The sequence below is a fragment of the Callithrix jacchus genome, chromosome 7, assembly GCF_049354715.1.
Source record: "Callithrix jacchus isolate 240 chromosome 7, calJac240_pri, whole genome shotgun sequence".
NCBI classification, from domain to species: Eukaryota; Metazoa; Chordata; class Mammalia; order Primates; family Cebidae; genus Callithrix; species Callithrix jacchus.
Window position 1 is genome coordinate 33,793,846 of NC_133508.1, and position 18,511 is coordinate 33,812,356.

General features: G+C 42.2%; 1 protein-coding gene and 1 long non-coding RNA gene across 51 annotated transcripts in view; one reads left to right on the forward strand and one right to left on the reverse strand.

Annotated features, from left to right (window-relative positions):
• Positions 1-18,511, reverse strand: part of PARD3 (par-3 family cell polarity regulator) — a 716,461-nt gene that overhangs the window by 69,310 nt on the left and 628,640 nt on the right. The window lies entirely within an intron of this gene.
• LOC118155299 (uncharacterized) overlaps positions 1-18,511 on the forward strand; it is a 61,543-nt gene that overhangs the window by 17,811 nt on the left and 25,221 nt on the right. For 2 of the 3 annotated variants that reach the window (XR_004745578.3, XR_004745579.3), the window contains exons 4-5: positions 6,577-6,706; positions 9,008-9,128. This is a non-coding gene — a long non-coding RNA (uncharacterized LOC118155299). Of the gene's footprint in view, positions 1-6,576; positions 6,707-9,007; positions 9,129-10,527; positions 13,494-18,511 lie in introns of those variants that run through there. The other variant, XR_013519669.1, reaches the window with a different exon arrangement.

Here is an 18,511-nt window from a genome sequence, read left to right on the forward strand (position 1 = left end):
ACACACACGAGTTTAGGGACTGTATTTTTAAATTTATTTCAGGTCACAGAGGCCCTAAGTGGAGGTATCTATAACTAGCAAGGGGCTTTGGAAGGACAGCCCTCCAGTGGAACATTTCTGCTGTGTGAATGCTGCTCCTTCTCCAAACACTCGTGGATAAACTGCCATTCTTCAATTGGGAAAGCAAGGAGCAGAGAATGGTTTCTATCATCATGGTAACATGAGATACCTGAGTGTTTCAGTGGAGGAAAAGCAAAGCTTCATATAAATCAACTCGAAATGTAAACATACCACTTAAGTATTAATCAAGGTAATTACAGAAAAACAGTCCAGAAAATCACTGTAACAATCCAAGATAAATAAATGTCCCTTCACTAAAAAGAAACTCAGAACTCACTTGTTCATATCCTAACTTGACTTTCTTCGTGTAACTCATACCAAATACCACATGCTTGGCTGTATCTGTCTGAAATGAAATGATCTAATTTGAATCCAGCAAAGATACACAAAATGCATATTCAGCTTTATGAAAGGGGAAGACAGAGTCCAAGGTAAAAAGCAAATAAAATAATCACAATATACATCAAACCGAACCACATCATGTTTTAATAGAGTAGGTTTCTCAACTATGTCCTTTAGGAAAAAGCAAAAGAGGAGAAAGGTCACATGTGCAGGTAGCAGGTATGCTTTAGGTGGGACTGCGGTTAAAATGCCTAATGTGTTTTTTTTTGAGACAGAGTCTTGTTCTGTCACCCAGGCTGGAGTGCAGTGAAGCACTTTCGGCTCACTGTAACCTCCGCCTCCCAAGTTCAAGCAATTCTCTTGCCTCAGCCTCCCAAGTAGCTGGGACTTACAGGCATGCACCATCACGCCCGGCTAATTTTTGTACTTTTAGTAGAGATGGGATTTCACCGTATTGGCCAGGCTGGTCTCTAACTCCTGATCTTGTGATCCACCCACTGTAAGCCACCATGCCTGGCCAAAACGCCTGATTTTTTTTAGTTTTTATTTTTTGTGAGAACATAATAGGTGTATATATTTATGGGGGTACATGAGATATTTTGATACAGGCATGCAATATGACGTAAGCACATCACGAAGAGTGGGGTAGCCATCCCTTCAAGCATTTTTCCATTGAGTTGCAAACAATCCAAATTACACCTTTTATAAAACTCCTTATTAATACAGGATAGCAATAATGGAGGCAGAGAAATTAGAGAGCTTGGTTCTAGGTAGCTGCAGGAAGGAGTCTCTCTTCAGTGGTTTGAGACTTCATTTTGCTGAAGCAGCATGGTCATAACTTGAGAGGAACGTAAAAATGATTTAGCACACAAAAAAATTATTTAACCATTTCATTTGACTTATACTATAGTAGAAACATACATGTATGAACATAAAAACACCTCAAAAATCCACATGCCATTAATTCCTACAATTTGGAAAGAGCTAGACTACTGAAATTGGCTTTTTTTTTACTAATTTATAAAGCTTTGGGCAAATTTGTGGAAAATCGAAATCAATGGGAATCTAAGGAAACAACTGCCCTCCTGTCTTGCTGGAGGAGGAGTCTATGTGCCAGCCTGCTTCAGCTCTCTAAAGAGAAAGGAGCTGAGTCCTAAAAGACAAAAAGGACCTCTCTATCATGGGAAAACAGAACTGCAAAGAAAAGAAACAGCAAGGGCAAAGGCCCTGGCCCAACACCCAGTGGGAACGAACCTGTGGAACAGAAGCAGAGCCCTGGGGGCTGAAGCATCCTTAGCAAGGGGAGGAGTGTATAGCTCAGCGCTTGAAGGTATACCGCTCTGGATACTCCAGATGCTATTTCCTTCCCATCTTCTCAGCACTTTAGAATCTGAAGAGCGGCTAGGCTAAGTGATCCAAGATTATTACTGAGGCTCCTTCATATTTTTGGTCACCAGAGGAGCAATGAACACAGGTACTTAGGACTAGCTGTGTATCCTGAGGTGAGCTACTTTACCTCTCTGAGCCTTAACGTCACATGGGGCTAATGACTACCATCTTGATAGACTGCTGTGCTGATATGCAACTGGCACACCATACCTGTGCAACATTACTGCTAACACAATATAAATACTCCTGGCTTATACCCATGTCTTTTAAGGACAGCATTCTGCAGAGGATTGTCTTTTAACAGGTCATTAACTTCTTGAGGTACTTCAAGCTAAAGTGCAAAGACCAATGACAACACCAGACCAACTATAAACACTGAACAGCCAGCTCTGAAGCCTTAACTCAGTGGGAAGCAATGATCCAGTTAACAAAAGTTGGGTTTGTAAATCACTGTTCAAAAATATCTATCTGTGTAATGACCAGTTTGTAAGCTGAAACATATTCAGATGCAAAAACTCAGAGGGCTGATAATATTGATAGTCTCAGAATTTCCCCCTCCAAGCCATGTAAAGTGCTGTAGAAGAAATGAGCAAGGAAACATTAAGGATGCTTTCAAAAAGCAGATACAACCCACAGTGTCACATCACCACAACCTGTCATTGATTCTCAATATGTGTTTACTTGATACATACAGTTTTCTACTCTTAATATTTACAAACATTTACACAGTTTTCTACTCTTAGTATCTACTCTATTTCCTCTGAAGTTAGTTAACAACAGAACTCTCCTGCTTGTAACAGCAACAGGTAGCCAGCATCTTTTTGGAACCTGTTGACATCTGGTTACATGAAATTGCTCTGAAACTTCATCATTCAGGAAGTTCCTGCAGGAAACACTGTGTTTGACCTCTATGCAAATGACTCTCTGGACTTTCACAAATCGCTACTGACAGTGCATCTGAAGCCTTCAATAAAGGCATACTTCCAAATTTTAACATCAAGATTCTTCCAAAGGCAGGGTAACGATGGAAGGAAAAGGTGCACAGTTGCAAACAGAACTCATCCTCGGAGACTGCCCTAGTTTATCGCATTAGGGTCAACCAAATGTGTCAGATAAGAATTTGTTGAATTTACTTCGGCTAACGTTGCTCTTTCTGAGTCTACACAGCTGATGAAAAGCCAGATGTTTTCAATCTGGAAAGCTTAACACTACCACACAGCAAAACCAGCTGGCAACAGCCTGAAAGAAAGTGCATGTTTCACTGGGAGGAGGAGTCGGAGCACTGCTTGATTGTCCACAGACCAGACAGGCTCCCCTGCCCCAGGCCATGCCTGCATTGCTGCCCTGACAGGCAGCTCCAGCAAGGACTGGCCCCGTTAGCATCATCTCTCCTAGAGTTTGAAATACTTGAAATATTGACACTTCTTCCACATAGATTTCTCTGTGTATACTAGTTAACTTAAAAGTAACATAAAAATGATTTAACAAAAAATGAACCATTTCATCTGACTTACATTGAGATGTATGTGTGTGAACATAGAAACATCTCAAGATTCATACACCATTATTCCTACCACTCAGAAAGAGCTAGAGTGAAGCTGGCTTTTGTACTAATTTATACTGGGTTATTATGCAAATTACTTCAAATTTTGGGACATCTAAAACAATGGGAATCGATTTAGGAAAACATCTGCTATATCCAACTTTTGAGGACCTGAAGAATAACTAACCTATCTGTTCCAATGAGACACCAGCCAAAGATCACGAGCAAATCTTATCTATTCAGCAAATGTAAACTCCTTCAGTACCACCAATAAGTGGCACTTTGTTGGTTTAGCTTCAAACTACATTTCTTTAAAAAAGAAAAAAGTCATGAATATCGACAGTCCTTTTATCTAACAGGCCCGACTGAGTGAGATGTAGCTATTGGTATAAATGGGTTCTCTTATGCCAGGTCATTACTTTCCTCGTGCATAGTGCCTTTCTCACCAGAAATTCAAATATATACAGCAATGTTTACTCATAAATTACATCAACATTGCAAAACCATTTCAATAATCCTAACGTTATGTGAGTTGAGCAGACTGGGGAAACAAAAATACATGACAGAGAATAAAGAAAGTATCACTGGGCAGGTAAGCCTTTGGAGATAACCCCAATGTCTAACAGGGAGCAAGAACTCAAAAGGTAGTATCTGTCAAATAAAGTAGTGACTGAGCGAATAAGTCGACGCATGAATGAATCTCTGAACTGACTATTAAAACAGCAACAGAAATGCTGATTTCCAGTATGGTCCAGCTGCTGCATCTCTTTTTGATACAGGGTCTTGCTCTGTCATCCAGGCTGGAGTGCACTGGTGTGATGACAGTTCACCACAGCCTCCACCTCCCTGGGCTGAGGTGATCCTCCTAGTTATTAAAAAATAATTGTTTAGGCAGATAGAGAAGGTAAAAGGACCTCTCAGTATGGCTTTTTCTTTTAATAAAAGCAACGTCCAAACCATTTCTTTTCTAACCCAAAGGTGGCTTGAAGAGCCAGGCCGGCCAGCTTTAATGTGCAAAAACTGGTGAGTAAACTAGGTCCACCCAACATGGCCAACTTGGAGATTCCCGCCCTCTTCTCCTCACCAGGTGTACCAAGCATCATGGCCACCTCCAGATAACACCATGTGTTCCAAACAGCATGGTGCTCTGCATTTGCATATTAAAAGTCTAAGGTGGGAGGGCTAGGTTTTTTGTGGGCTATGTAAATAACACACCTGGTCAAACCATTCCCCTGGGCTTTATTCAAACCAGACACCACCTTCTTCAGCATCCCAATATAAGAAACCTCTTTTCTGGCACGCACTGGGTTTCTCTTTCTTCCAAGCCTCCCTCATTTGTCTCTGTATGGGGGAGCTGTTCTCTTCTTTCTTTCTTGCCTATTAAACTTTTCGCTCCTTAAAACCACTCCACGTATGTCCAAGTCGTTAATCCTATCAGCTTGAAACCAAGAACCCTGGCGTTCCTCCAGTCAGTGGAGCCATATCACTCCAACTCCAGCCTCCTGGGTAGCTGGGACTATAGCTGTGCGCCACCATGGCTGGTTGTAGAGACAGGGTTTCTTCTATGTTACCCAAGCTGGTATTGAACTCCTAGGCTCAAGCAATCCACCTGCCTCAGCCTCCCAAAGTGCTAGGATTACAGGTGTGAGCCACTGTGCTCAGTCTGCACATCCTTTTATACCGGGAATGGTTGAACTGAGTCCAGACCTTCACTCTGAGGTTTCTGACCAAGAATAATCAGAGCTTTGAAAATGAAGAGGCGAACAACAGGAGAGAAACTGAATTGTTAGTTGATAGCCTTCAGCCATGGCCATAACATCCAGGTTGATTTCCCACATAGTCTGATCAAAATTCTACCTTGGTTGTTCTTTCTCATAAAAATTCCACTCAACTTCCTGAGCTCCCGAGCTCACAGTGTTCTCCAACTTATATCCACTCTGTCAAGAATCACTGGCCCTCCTTCATGATTAGTTACTGATGGCACCCCCTGGCTCATAGGGGGTTTAGAGAATTAATTAATGTTTGCAAAGTGCTTGTAGATCCACAAGCCAGGGGGAGGTATTACATAAATGCAAATTATTAGCATTATTCTGTTTTCCAATGGGGCAGACTGCCCAGAGTACTTATTCATGCCTTATAAGAAACCCAAAGTCTCTTTAACTAGGTCTTGCTCTGTTCAAGGGATTGTGGATTTACAATCCCAGCTCACCAATGCCTGCACATCAGCCTGTGTTCCAGGCCTTTCGGGCTTTTCCCCCGCTCAAGGAGCTATTTTTGTGCCCTTGGTTCTTGTGTTCAAAGCCTGCAAAAGAGATCAGAACCTACCATGAAAAACACATCCCATCCCCAGAAAGAAACTTCACATCTCACTTTCTCATCTTTTGGAGGAGATAAGACAGAGGTCTTGACTTTTAGAAAGTTCACTGTGTCCCTTGGTGGGACCCTGGGGGGCCCTGGCCAAATTCCACTTTGAGTGATGACATTCTGCTCGCCCCAAGCTCTGTGCTGCTCCAGTTGCACAGAGAAGTATTTATTGCTACTTCCTGCCCTTGAATGTTTTGCAGACTTTCTCTATTCTGTTTAAACAAATGCTGTGTTTCACCTGTCAGAGCCCCATCCCCTGAAATAAAGGAGGCCCAGAAATCTAACACCACAGCTATCACTTTTAGGGCCTAGACCCCTGGTTTATTTTCTTATGTAGACGGGATGAGCTATTAATATATCAGGTTTACATGTGTAATTTCTGTCTTTATCTCTGTTATTTGCACTTCAAACCTGGAAAAACAGTTGAGAGGTTATGTAAGCATTGTCCTGGGTCCTGATCTGCAAATTTCTTTGCCAACTTTTATTGGTCTTCGAGGATTGCATTCCTTTGTCCGAAAGAATGCTGTCTTTCATATCCCGTCACTAGTATTAGATGTTAGGAGCCAATTTGTCCTATAGATCTCCAAACTTACTTAGAAAGAGAAAAGGGTTTAAATTAGTCTTCATGTATATTAAAAACAGAAAAAGACAAAAGGAAATGACTGAAATCTTTTAAAATAATTCCTTCATTTACTCCATTTTTCTTTTATCTATTCGTGGGCTCATATCTCAACAGTTACTGGATATTTATTGAATTATTATATGCAACACAGACATGGCATTTGTCTTTATGATATTTTTTGCCTCTCATGTTTTAGCTCCAAGTCATCTAAGTCACTCTGGTAGAAAGAGGCCAGGGCAGGCAGTGCCCACAGCTCGTAATCAACGCTTCGTCTCTGAACTACAGCAGTTACAGAGAGCATCACAGGACCCTGAGCAGGCAGCCAGGTAAAATAATAAAACTGAAAAAAGTGACACCTATCATATTATATATATTTGCATATGAATATCCATATTACACATTATATTACAGAGTTTTACAGTTTAAAAAGTGCTTTAAAATTTACCTCCTTTAATTATCACAACTCCAGTCGTTGTTACACATCATCTTCATCTTACAGAGCGGAAACCTTTGCTTCTGAGGAATTGAGCGGTACGTCTAAGATGGCAGGGCCAGTTAAGGTGCTCAGCCTAAATTTGGGCCCAGGGAGCAGTCAGGACTTGGAGAAGGTTCTCTCTCGTACCCTGTAACCCAAACAATGAGCGGGGGGAGGCATCCGCAACAAAGAGCAGCAAGAAAAGGAAAGTTCAGGCCACCAGGACATAACTTCCTCCAAACTCAGTCCTAAGGCCGGGTGCAGTGGCTCATGCCTGTAATCCCAGCACTTTGGAAGGCAGAGGTGGAGAGATGGCTTGGGCCCAGGAATTCAAGCCTGTAGTGAGCTATGACTGTACCCCTGCACTGCAGCCTAGGTGACAGAATGAGACCCTCTTAAAAAAACAAAGCCCGGCCTGCCTCCAGGATGCTCCCCAATCAGATTCCCAAACACTGGGATTTTCAGGTGAGGCTGGAACACTGCCCCTAATGGTTCTGACCCTCAATGTCACCTCACTGTTGGACTGAGAGAGCTGTTCTGGAAGAAGCCATCACCAGGACCACAACCAGTCACAGACTTTACATCTCAGTTTCTTGGTTGCCCTCTGATGAGCCCAGAGTGAGCTACTGTTCCCAGAGAAGAACAAGGGGAACAACTGGGTAACCAGAGGAGGAGGACATAAGCAGTGGCAACCTCACAGGGCCATGGAAGATGCCATCCTGTGACCCGTCAGCCCCTCCCTCCTCTTCCCTGGCACAAAGGACTCAACCATCTGTCTCTGCCCACAGACCTTCTGGTGTCAGCCCCTCTCCCCTGTCTGTATTCTTAATGGCTGAGGTCTCCCCTCTCCACCCCAACCCTTGCAAACAGGACTGTGACTTCCTAAGAGCCAAAGCCGGGCTTCATTTTCTCAGTCTTCCCGTAGAGCTAGCTCCAAGCCAGGCATTCCAAAAATGCCTACTGAATTAGCTCCTGAAAAACCCCAAGTCAAAACCTACCTTTCCTCTCTCCCACTGTTTAATTGATAGTATGAACTCAATTCAGCGCTTAACAGCATTACCTTCTGGAGACCAAACATTGGCCCAGCTGTGAACAATGAATGGTGTTTCAGTTTATTGCTACGTGAAGCCTCGGGTCCAAGTTTTGAGGGTCTTAGGAGTGCATGGGGATAGGGAGTGGAGACGCTAAAGAACTGCCCTTGAAGGCTGCCAAATGCCTTCACATTCTACCATTTAGAGGTGCTTTCATAGCAGTAAGGGACAGAGTCCTGGGCAAGAAGTGCAACAGAGCATCTCAGTGCTATTGGAGGGGCTCCACCATGACAATGGAGGGAACTGCCATTTAAAATTTCCATCTGTTATAATCATGTCTAAAAGTCCCAGGCCAAAGCCCACACATTCCTGTACCCACCACAAGTACAACAAAAACAGATGCTTGGAAGCTCTACTTTGAACAAAGGCAGGCTCATTCCTAGTGGTGATTAATTTCTTCTGCATCTCCTCTCACAGGGGGGAGAAATCAAACCACAATATTTATCAAGACTTTGTCTAAAAGGGCAAAACAACAAATTCCATGCTAGAAAGCCGTGGTGCAAGGAAGTCACAAAGCTTCTTAACAACAGTTTAGGGCAGTGATATAAATTTAGCCCCTAAAATGCCTTACACCTTAACTTCCTCTCTGCGATTCAGATCTCCTCATGTTTTATGGCTAAATCGACTTACATGACATTCACTAACCACACTGGCAAACTGTTTTCCAACTGAATGGAGATCAGTAACATGTTCCTTCTCCTTCTGGGGCAATGTTAATTACGCTCTCCAAAGGAAAGCTGCAATGCTTTGATTTTAAGGTATTCCACGAAATTACTTTAAACCAACGTAGTCAATCTCAGATGCACGATATATTATCTCTATCATGGTGATGAAAAACTTCCTGTGACCCTAGCTAGGATGGGACAACTAGCTGTCTGGGTAAATATGGCTGCGGAGGACTATGGGGCTGCAGATAATTAAAGTGCTTTAGAACACTCGCCAATTGATTTTCCTCTTGTAAAGGTAGCTCAATTGAAATGTTCAGCATAAATCATGTGTTAGAAGTATCTCCTGAACTAAGAGCTGAGAGCATATTGATTAATAATTATTTGCACTAACAGACTCAACTAAGGCAATATCATCAATTACCTCAAAAAATTGGCTCAGATCAATCACAATGGAATCGGCTGAGTTGGAAGATTCATTGTCTTTTGTTCAGTATTTAAAGAGATCAACAAAGAGGTAAGAAGGCTCTTGAACAGAGTCCTAAGTAAGCACTGCTGGATTGGTTAGAATGATTTGCAATTGCTTCTGAATATTACACTGACCTAGACCTTTTAACTCGGGACATGTCTCCCACACTTCCACTGAGTGGGAGGTCTTCAGAGTAAACAAACGTCTTTTACATATGATCCAGGATAATGCGTAGTCTAAGGAACGCACTTCTGATGACAAAACACAAAGACAATTTGGGCCAGAAAGGAATTGCCCAGGATGCCCATCAGCCAACGATACACGCATATACAAGCTTTAAGTCCACTGATGCATGTATACGCACACCCAAATTCATTCACAGAAGAGAAATAATACTACTCTGAAATAATATCAGAAAATACTTCAACCTAGTTTCATGCAATTGAATGTGATTTTGAATGACAATACCATACCGAAGGGTTTACAAATTTGGGGTTTATATAATCATCCTATATCCATATGGCAACTTAAAGAAAATTGCTATTTTTCAGCAATGATGTCCAGTTCCAATTTCCCAACTCCCCAAAAGATGCTCCACTGTCTTGCCACTGTGGTCACTCTAGGATATAAATCAGACCACAGTGCTCCTCCCCTCACAGCCTTCCCAACACAGCATGAAGTCTGCAACCTGGTATAAGGAGCCTCTGCTTCACTCTCTAGTCAGTCCCATGGCCCCCAAAGTGTGGTCTATGGACTCCTAGGGGTCTGCAGGATCCTTCCAGAGGTTTTATGGGGTCAAAAGTATTTTATAAAAATATTAAGACATTTCTTGGCTGGAAGCTGTGGTTCATGCCTGTAATCTCAGTGCTTTGGGAGGCTGAGGTGGGAGGATTGCCTAAGGACAAGAGTTCAAGACAAGCCTAGGCAACAAAGAGAGATCCTGTCTCAAAAAAATAAAAATAATAAATAGGCTGGGGATGGTCCCAGCTACTTGTGAGGCTGAGGTAAGGGGAGGATCCCTTGAGTCCAGGCACTGGAGGATGCAGTGAGCCTGATAGTGCCACTGCACTGCGGCCTGGTAATAGAGCAAGACTCTGTATTACAAAATAAAACAGGTTTAATAAATACTACTAAGACATTTCTCGCCTTCTTTATGGGATTAACACTTATGCTGATGGTGCAAAGGCCATGGGAGGGGGCAAAACAGCTGGCAACTTGGCACAGATCAAGGCAGCCAGTGGCACCAAATGATACTGGTGGTTACTGCATTCATCCCTCTGAGCACTTGAAGGAAAATAAATGTCAGTTTCACTTTGGTATGCCCTGGATGAAGCAGGAACTATTAATTTGGTGAATCTTGATCCTCAGTAAGTATCTTTAAAACATCTTTTATGAAAAGGCAAGTACATGTTTCCATTACCTACTGAAGTATGATGTTTGTCTCCAGGAAAAGCACCCGTGACACTGAGTTGCAAGTTGAACTAGTCATCTGCTTCACAGAACACCACTTTTACTGAAAAAGGGCAACTGACATAATGTTGTCACTCAGACTTAGGTATTTAAGAAGCCATTTTCTTGAAAATGAGCAAAATGTGCCTGTCCCTTTGAGGAAAAACACTGACAGTATTTGTCTTCAATGATAAAATTTGAGTTTTCAAGTGAAAATCAGAACTTGGGAAAACTTGTATCTACCACCATGACTTTGATGGCTTCCTAATAAAGATTTCTGTTACCTTTCCTTATTGTATGACAGAATGTACCATCTGTCAGAAGATCTGCGTAACTCAGTGGTCTCATATTTTCCAAGTGACCAACGCCTGGTAAAGAAAAACATTCATGGGCAAAAGTGCCAATTGAGGCGCAAGAGACCAGCAGTTTTTTTTTTTTTTCTTGAGACGGAGTTTCGCTCCTGTTACCCAGGCTGGAGTGCAATGGCACGATCTCAGCTCACTGCAACCTCCGCCTCCTGGGTTCAGGCAATTCTCCTGCCTCAGCCTCCCAAGTAGCTGGGATTACAGGCGTGCGCCACCATGCCCAGCTAATTTTTGTATTTTTAGTAGAGACGGGGTTTCACCATGTTGACCAGGATGGTCTCGATCTCTGAGACCAGCACTTTTAAGGTAGCAGTAAGAAAAGTTCATCTCTCAGGTTTTAGGTTTCACGTTACTACAACTAGTACCACTTGTCAAGTTTTGATCTAGAAAAATATCTGCAATTAGAATGTATTGTCTTCGCAGACATTAAACAACACAATGAACCAGACTGACTAAAGGAGCAGATATGAGAATCTTGTTGTCTTCCTTTCATAAGCCAGACATAAAGAAATTTCTGAAAATCTAAGACAGTGCCACTCGTCTTAAAATTTTTTATTCTGTACAGTTATTTATATATTATTTTATAATAGTATTTAATAAATTCATTATCATTGATTTTGAAGGAGTAAATGATTGTAAAATTATCCAGTTTACATTTCAGTGGGAAATAGCAACAGATATTTACCCAAATAATAAACCATATGCCCTTTGAGGTTCCCAACAGTTTTTAAGAGTGTAAAGGGATCCCAGGGCCACAGAGGTGGAGAAACACCGCCCTAGTCTTACCTCTGGGCACCTTCTCACCCAACACAATTTCTGCCCTTGGGAGCTCATGGCCTAAATGGGAGATCCACCAGGAAACAACCCATCAGAGTGCTGCGTGATGACTGCTGTAACCAGAGGTCTGGAATGCAACAAAAGAGCGTGACAAATTCAGCCTGGGAGGGTGAGAAAAGAAAAGACTCTCCAAGGAGGCGGAAAGTGAGTAGGAGTTTCCAGGCCAGCGTGGAGGATGCCGGTGCGGAGGAGCATGTCAGGCAAAGAAAACAGCATATGCAAAGGCACAGAAATCTAAACGGCAGCTTGGCATCTTGCGGGTCCTGTGGTTCAGCTAGGCTGGTACGTGGAATGCGGGAGAAGAGGAGAGACATGAGTGCAATGGTAGATAGAGCCCAGACCCCTTAATACAGGAAAAAGGTTAACAACAGAGCATCAAGAAAGCCTTTAATCAGGGAATATTATGCAAGATTCATGTTTTAAGAAAAAGTTGTTTTGTCAACGGTGTGGAGAAAGGAGTGAAGAAGTATGTGATGAGATGGGAGAGCAGCTAGGAGGCTGCTGCATAAACTTAGGGGAGAAATAAAAATGGCCTAATGACAGCATTAGCAATTTGTAAGGAGAAGAGGGCCGATAACGGCATCATTAACCAGGAGAGCTCTGGAGCGGAGAATAAGCCAGAATAGAGGAAAGTTATGGAGCTAAATTTGGAATGTCAGCTATGGTGAATGTGGGATCTCCAGGAGGTGGGCAGCTAGGTGGAGTCTGTGCTACAAATAGAGGAATCACTAACTCAGCCAGTCACTGGCCGAGAGGCAGGAATCACTAACCTGACCAGTCACTGGCCGAGAGGCAGGAATCTCTAACCTGGCCAGTCACTGGCCGAGAGGCAGGAATCTCTAACCTGACCAGTCACTGGCCGAGAGGCAGGAATCTCTAACCTGACCAGTCACTGGCCGAGAGGCAGGAATCTCTAACCTGGCCAGTCACTGGCTGAGAGGCAGCGACTGACACTATCAAGAAATCAGAGACAGGGAGGAGCTCTAATAGACTGGAAGGCGTCACGCCCAAGTGCCATAGGAGAAAAATCTCGTGGTCCCAGGAGGAAACACCTACCGTGACCTGTCTGATTAAACCTAAATAGACTTGCTGGATTTTTGGAAACAGATGTCACTAGCCAGAAGATGCTTTTCAATTCACAGTCCTGGATGGTCTGGTCTGTGCTTCAGCCTTGGGGGTGGAGGTGAGGATAGGGACTGGGGGCCTAAGGGAGGAGGAAAGAAGCCTGGCATGGATTTAGGATTCCTGGCCTTGCTGAAGAGACAGAGCAGACCCAACTCCCCAGTAAAGAATAACAGTCTCAAAAACAGAAAGAAAAAGAATAACAGTCTCAGCATCATTTTCTAATTCCCTAGCTCAGACACAGACAGGAAGATCAGATGAGGGAATCCAAGTCTAAGAGAGAATTTGTACACTGCACATGATCAAAACTTAATGAACAATTTCTCATCTGTGAGGCCATGAAATAGAGACTATGGGCTTACAGGCTAAAACATCGGCTCAGCTGAAATCAGAGGAATATGTGATCTGGTAGAAAGGAAAAACTCTCACCACGAGAAGTCGAGCTCAGTGCAACACTTCAAAATCAAGCATTCTGAAAATGAGCAAAAAGCACTTTCCTGTTTGTTATTTTTCCTCCCTTTCTGAGACAGGGTCTAGCTCTGTCCCCCTGGCTGTAGTGCAGCAGTGCCATCATGGCTCATTGCAACCTCTGCCTCCTGGGCTCAAGTGGTCTTCCCACCTCAGCCTCACGAGTAGCTGGGACTACAGGCATGTATCACCATGCCCAGCTTATTTTTGTTTGTGAGAGTTTTTTTTTTTTTTTTTTTTTTTTTTTTTTGCGGGGGTTGGGGGTAGTAGAGATAGGGTTTTGCCATGTTGCCCAAGCTGGTCTCGAACTCCTGGGCTCAAGGGACCCTCCCACCTTGGCCTCCCAAAGTGCTGGGACTACAGGTGTGAGCCACCATCCCCAGCCCTGTTTATTTTTCTATTTGTCCATTAGGTTGTTGTGCCTGGGACAGAAACGGCACCAACCTTAGAAGATAGTTTTTGTCTTCTCCACTCAGATCTTATATTTCTTCAATACTTTCCTTGTTGCTTCATGCTTTGCAAAAATTTTTTTCATCTACTTAAACTAAAGGCTTCTAACTTGAGACCAAATTCCTCTCCTCCTCTTCTGTTCCCGGCAGAGCCAGAAGATGGACAGAACTCACATGGCCCCAAAGAGTAAAGGTGACTTCCTGCATGTCAGAGCAGGGCTGTTGATGGCACAAGGCCGACATCTTTCCTGTCTTGCTCCTGAAATCTCCTTAAGATCCAGGGACAACTAGACGGCTGTGATCTGTGTATATCTCCAGGCTTTCTAAGAACCCATGAAATCCAAGTACCACGTGGGATTTCTATGAATGGGATAGAAATAGTGATCCACACATCCACCCACTCTCACTCTCAAATTATCATGCCTGCCTCTCTAAGTCTGTTTTTGAGGTAGAGGCATTAAAACTAGAATGTATTTTTATGGCATTCTAATTCTTAGCTTAAACCCAATTTTAAAGTTTAACTGAACCAGGGCAAGCTCCTAAAACTAATTTTTGGAGCTTTGAAGGAAATGGGAGTACCGCTAAGGACAAGCTTCTCAGAATTATACAAAACACCTTTTGAATTAAACAAGTAAATTCTTTGCACTGAAGTATCTAATTTGAATTTAAACATTTCTTTACATGCTACCTTAATTAGATGCATGTTTCTCTCAGCATCTTAATTTTATGCATTTTACACTTCTAAGCAGCTTGCTAGTGAGGATTGCTTATTTGCATTCATTTACATACAATTTGCAAGAAATGTTGAAAAACCTAGAAAGGGAGAGATTGTAAATTCATGGATTTTTCCTTAAATAAAAATGTCAATTCTATGAGGAAACAAACAGTGCGTTTTTCTCCTTGCTTACCTATAGTACTTTCAAAACTACTTTTAATGTTTGTATACACAGAGAGATCCATTTAATGAATACTAGAATAGGAGGATTTTGCCCTGCAAGTTAATAACACAACGAAAAAGGCTCCAAACTTCTAATGGCCTTCTTAATAAGAAGATGAAACGTCCTCAAGCAGATGATGCCTCCTGACAAATATTATTTGCAAAGTGCATCTTCTCATACAATAAGGACATATTTGATCAATTCTGCTCTAAAGATTCATTCAATTTAAAACCTATTTCTTTTAGTAATGGGTAGTTTATTCTGTATGACTTTCACTCCAGTTAATTGGATTTTCCACACTTCCCTCTCTTCTGTTGAGCTTGAATTTATATTCACAATAATTCCTGCCCAGCCTTACAAGAGCTCAAAGTGAAGCTGGAGGACCAGCCTGGGCCACCCTTTATGAGAGAAAATTCAGTTGGCTATTTTTCAGAGATGAAGGCTGTTGATACTTCCCTGGTTTTCAATGCCCCGAATTTTCTACTAACATCACCAACTACAGGGTGTTCCGCCTCCTGTGACCTTGGGCATGGGCTTGGACAGCATTCTGGAAATAGATTTTCTGTAGCAGTTGTTTCTGCAAGGACTGCAGAAGGAGCAAAATGGTAGAAAAGCCTCCAACATTAAAATTTTATCTCTCCAATTTCACTGGAACATGGCAGGGAGCTCCCCCACCCAAGTTTCATAAATAACCACTGCACTTCCAGAAGGCTCTCCCTCTACATATTGAAAGTAATTTTAGGTTACTGCTCTGAGCTTCACAGAAGAAAGCTGCTTCTCCAAAATAAGACATACTAAGCAAAATTTGAGTTGTGACATTCTTCAAGCTGTAAAATAATGTTATCTGGCAGATGGAGTTTATCCTTGAGAAACAGTTGAAAAGGCAGACGTGGAAGCTGCCCACCCAGAGCAGTAACAGGAGGCACACCCACCAGTGTTTCAGAAAGCTCCTGACACAGCACCCGGCAGGTTCAGGAGCTGCCTGTGTGGCCCGGGCTGGTCTTCATGTCCCTGCGCCTCACTCCTCCTGATGGAAGACCAAGATCTCAAAGAGAAAGCAAAAAACAGATGCTACACTTGAGATGATCTCTCTAAAGTAAACAAATTAGGGAATTTATGCATCAACTGTGGTTTCTGGAAATCAGTTGAAACTGTTTCCTAAAATAACTCAAGAAATCACTATGAATACCCTGGAAAATACCAAAGCTTTTTTTTCCCTTAAATTAACATGTTTTCCCCTCCATTTTCAAAGCAGTGTTAGGTGGATGATGGGGAGACAGACCGTGAACTGAAGATGAAGTGTTATAAGTTATTATTTATGGTTTCTGAAGGGGATCAATGAAAAATTGAAGAAAAGAGAAGGCTGGCTATGGTGGCTCACACCTGTTATTCTAGCACTTTGAGAGGCTGAGATGGGCGGATCGCAAGGTCAAGAGATGAAGACCATCCTGGCCAACATGGTGAAATCTCATCTCTACTAAAAATACAAAAATTCGTTGGGTGTAGTGGCACACGCCTCTAGTCCCAGCTACTCAGGAGGCTGAGGCAGGAGAATCACTGAACCCAGGAGGTGGACGTTGCAGTGAGCTGAGATCGTGTCACTGCACTCCAGCCTGGTGACAGAGTGAGACTGTCTCAAGAAAAAAAGCAAAAAAAAAAGCAAAAAAAAAAGAAAAGAGGTACACTATTTTAATCTACACACTTAAAAATACTTAGAGTTTCTTAGTTATAGTTTGTTAAATATAGTTTATAACTTATTAAGAATACTTACTAGTTTACCATCATTGTATACTTCAACCATATAGCTGAAGTGATTACTTATATTAGAGAAACTAAATTTGATGAACTTTATCTAAGATACCATTTCCACTTGTTTACTTATGAAACAGATGTGTTACATTTGGCCTCGCAGAATGAGCTTGTCTTCATTTTGCACCTTCCTAAATCGCCTTCCAGTATCTCAAGATATACCAATGTAATTTCTCTACGTAAAGTTAACAGGAGAATCCAAACTGCTTTATTTCACAAATAAATATGCCAAACAGTGTCTCTTAAGGAAAAGTGCAATCAATAATGGAGTAGCTGCAAAATAAGTTGCAAAAAGTTGAACACCATTAATCCAATGTGTATGCTTTCTGAAATAAATACTCACCTTTTTGAGTCCCAACTTCAAGATAAACTTAATTATTTTTATGCCCATTTTCAGACTTGTAAGAGGATCCTCAGCACTGACAGGGAATTTTCTTCACCACACTGAGCAAAGAGTCTGCTCTTTTCTTTGTTGTTCAAGTAGTGCCTGGCACTTAGAACTGGCATTCTGTGCATATAATAAAATGCACATGCACAGAACGCCTGCTACAAATACACACACTCTCTCTCTCTCTCTCTCTCTCTCTCTCTCTCTCTCTCTCTCTCTCAATAGTGAGTATTAACTGACGACACAAAGCAACATGCTAGGTGCTTATCAGATAAAAGTCCTTTAAATAGATGTAGTCAAAAGAAACACATCAAAGGCAAACACTTTTAGAGTGCTTACGTGTTAGACAGGAAACACATTCTCTATCCTCAAGAAATCAGCTCCAGCCAGTTTAGGAGGCAAGATGTTACATAATTAAGAATATAAGGCATCGTATGTTCCAAGAAGAATGAGAAGGGACAGAAGGTGACACAGAGGCAACAGTGAAAAAAATATATTTAGAGTCATGTGGATGGGTACAAACATCCCAATCCAAATTTTAGGAAAAGGAATGTGCTGTCATCAAATAGCACGGCACAGGTGTATCAGCGCAAACCTGAAAATTTTGCCACGTGCTAGCTAGGAAAACTTGGCCACGCTCCTTCACTACCACTCCAAACCCTAGTTTCCTGGCGCAGTACATGTGCTGTAAAAGTGAAATGTGAAAATTAAACCCAAGTAAAGGGGTTACGCAGTGCCTGGGGCACAGAATTTGCATTCAAGAAATATGGACTATGATAGAACTGGTTTACTTTAAACTTACTTCACCCTTTCCTAACCCGATTATTTATATTTATGCCACTTAATTGTTCTCATCATGACTCTTCCTATCCCTTTAATCAATTCCGTTGCTGGCCTGTGAGCTCCTTTGTCTGCAGCTTTCTAGAAATAAGTGACCCAGATGGAGTTCTGTGTTCCTGTGCTCCGCAGGGCTACACGACGCACAATGACTATATCTCTACTTTGTGACATGATACCTTTGAATAGAGCGCATTAATCTGTGCTAGTTAATATACTATATCAACTCTAAAGAGTGCTCTCATTTGAGAGTCACTTTAAAAAAATCACCTTTATTCTTAATATCTCGGAATCTCCTTATATTGTACTGATTCTTATGTTGATGACAATTTTTGATACCACACATGATGGTCCTACCTCCCATCTTAAAACTGAACAACACTTGAGAGAAATGATTTTCACGACAGTGATTGTATTGTCTTCAAAGTTACAAATACTTTGTGCCCTTTTCTGTTCTGATTGCTAATGCAGGTAAGAGGGAGACCAGCCCTAAGGCCTGTGTCTGGGTGACAGCCCATGAGGTGCCTCCCATGCTGATTCTTTTGATACTGACGTTTCTATGCACTGTGAGCTTTGTCTGTCCGTCCGCCTCATGAAATGGCTGGTGGTGTCTGGAGGCCAGGGAGGCATTATAATCCTTTGTCACCCTGTGCCTTACTGTATGCACCTACTACTTGAGCAAATGTTCAGATCCAAACCAAGTTAAATTAATCTGTGCAGGTTCTTCAAAAACTGTGTTCTCCTCCTGGTCAGAAGTGTGTGTGTATAT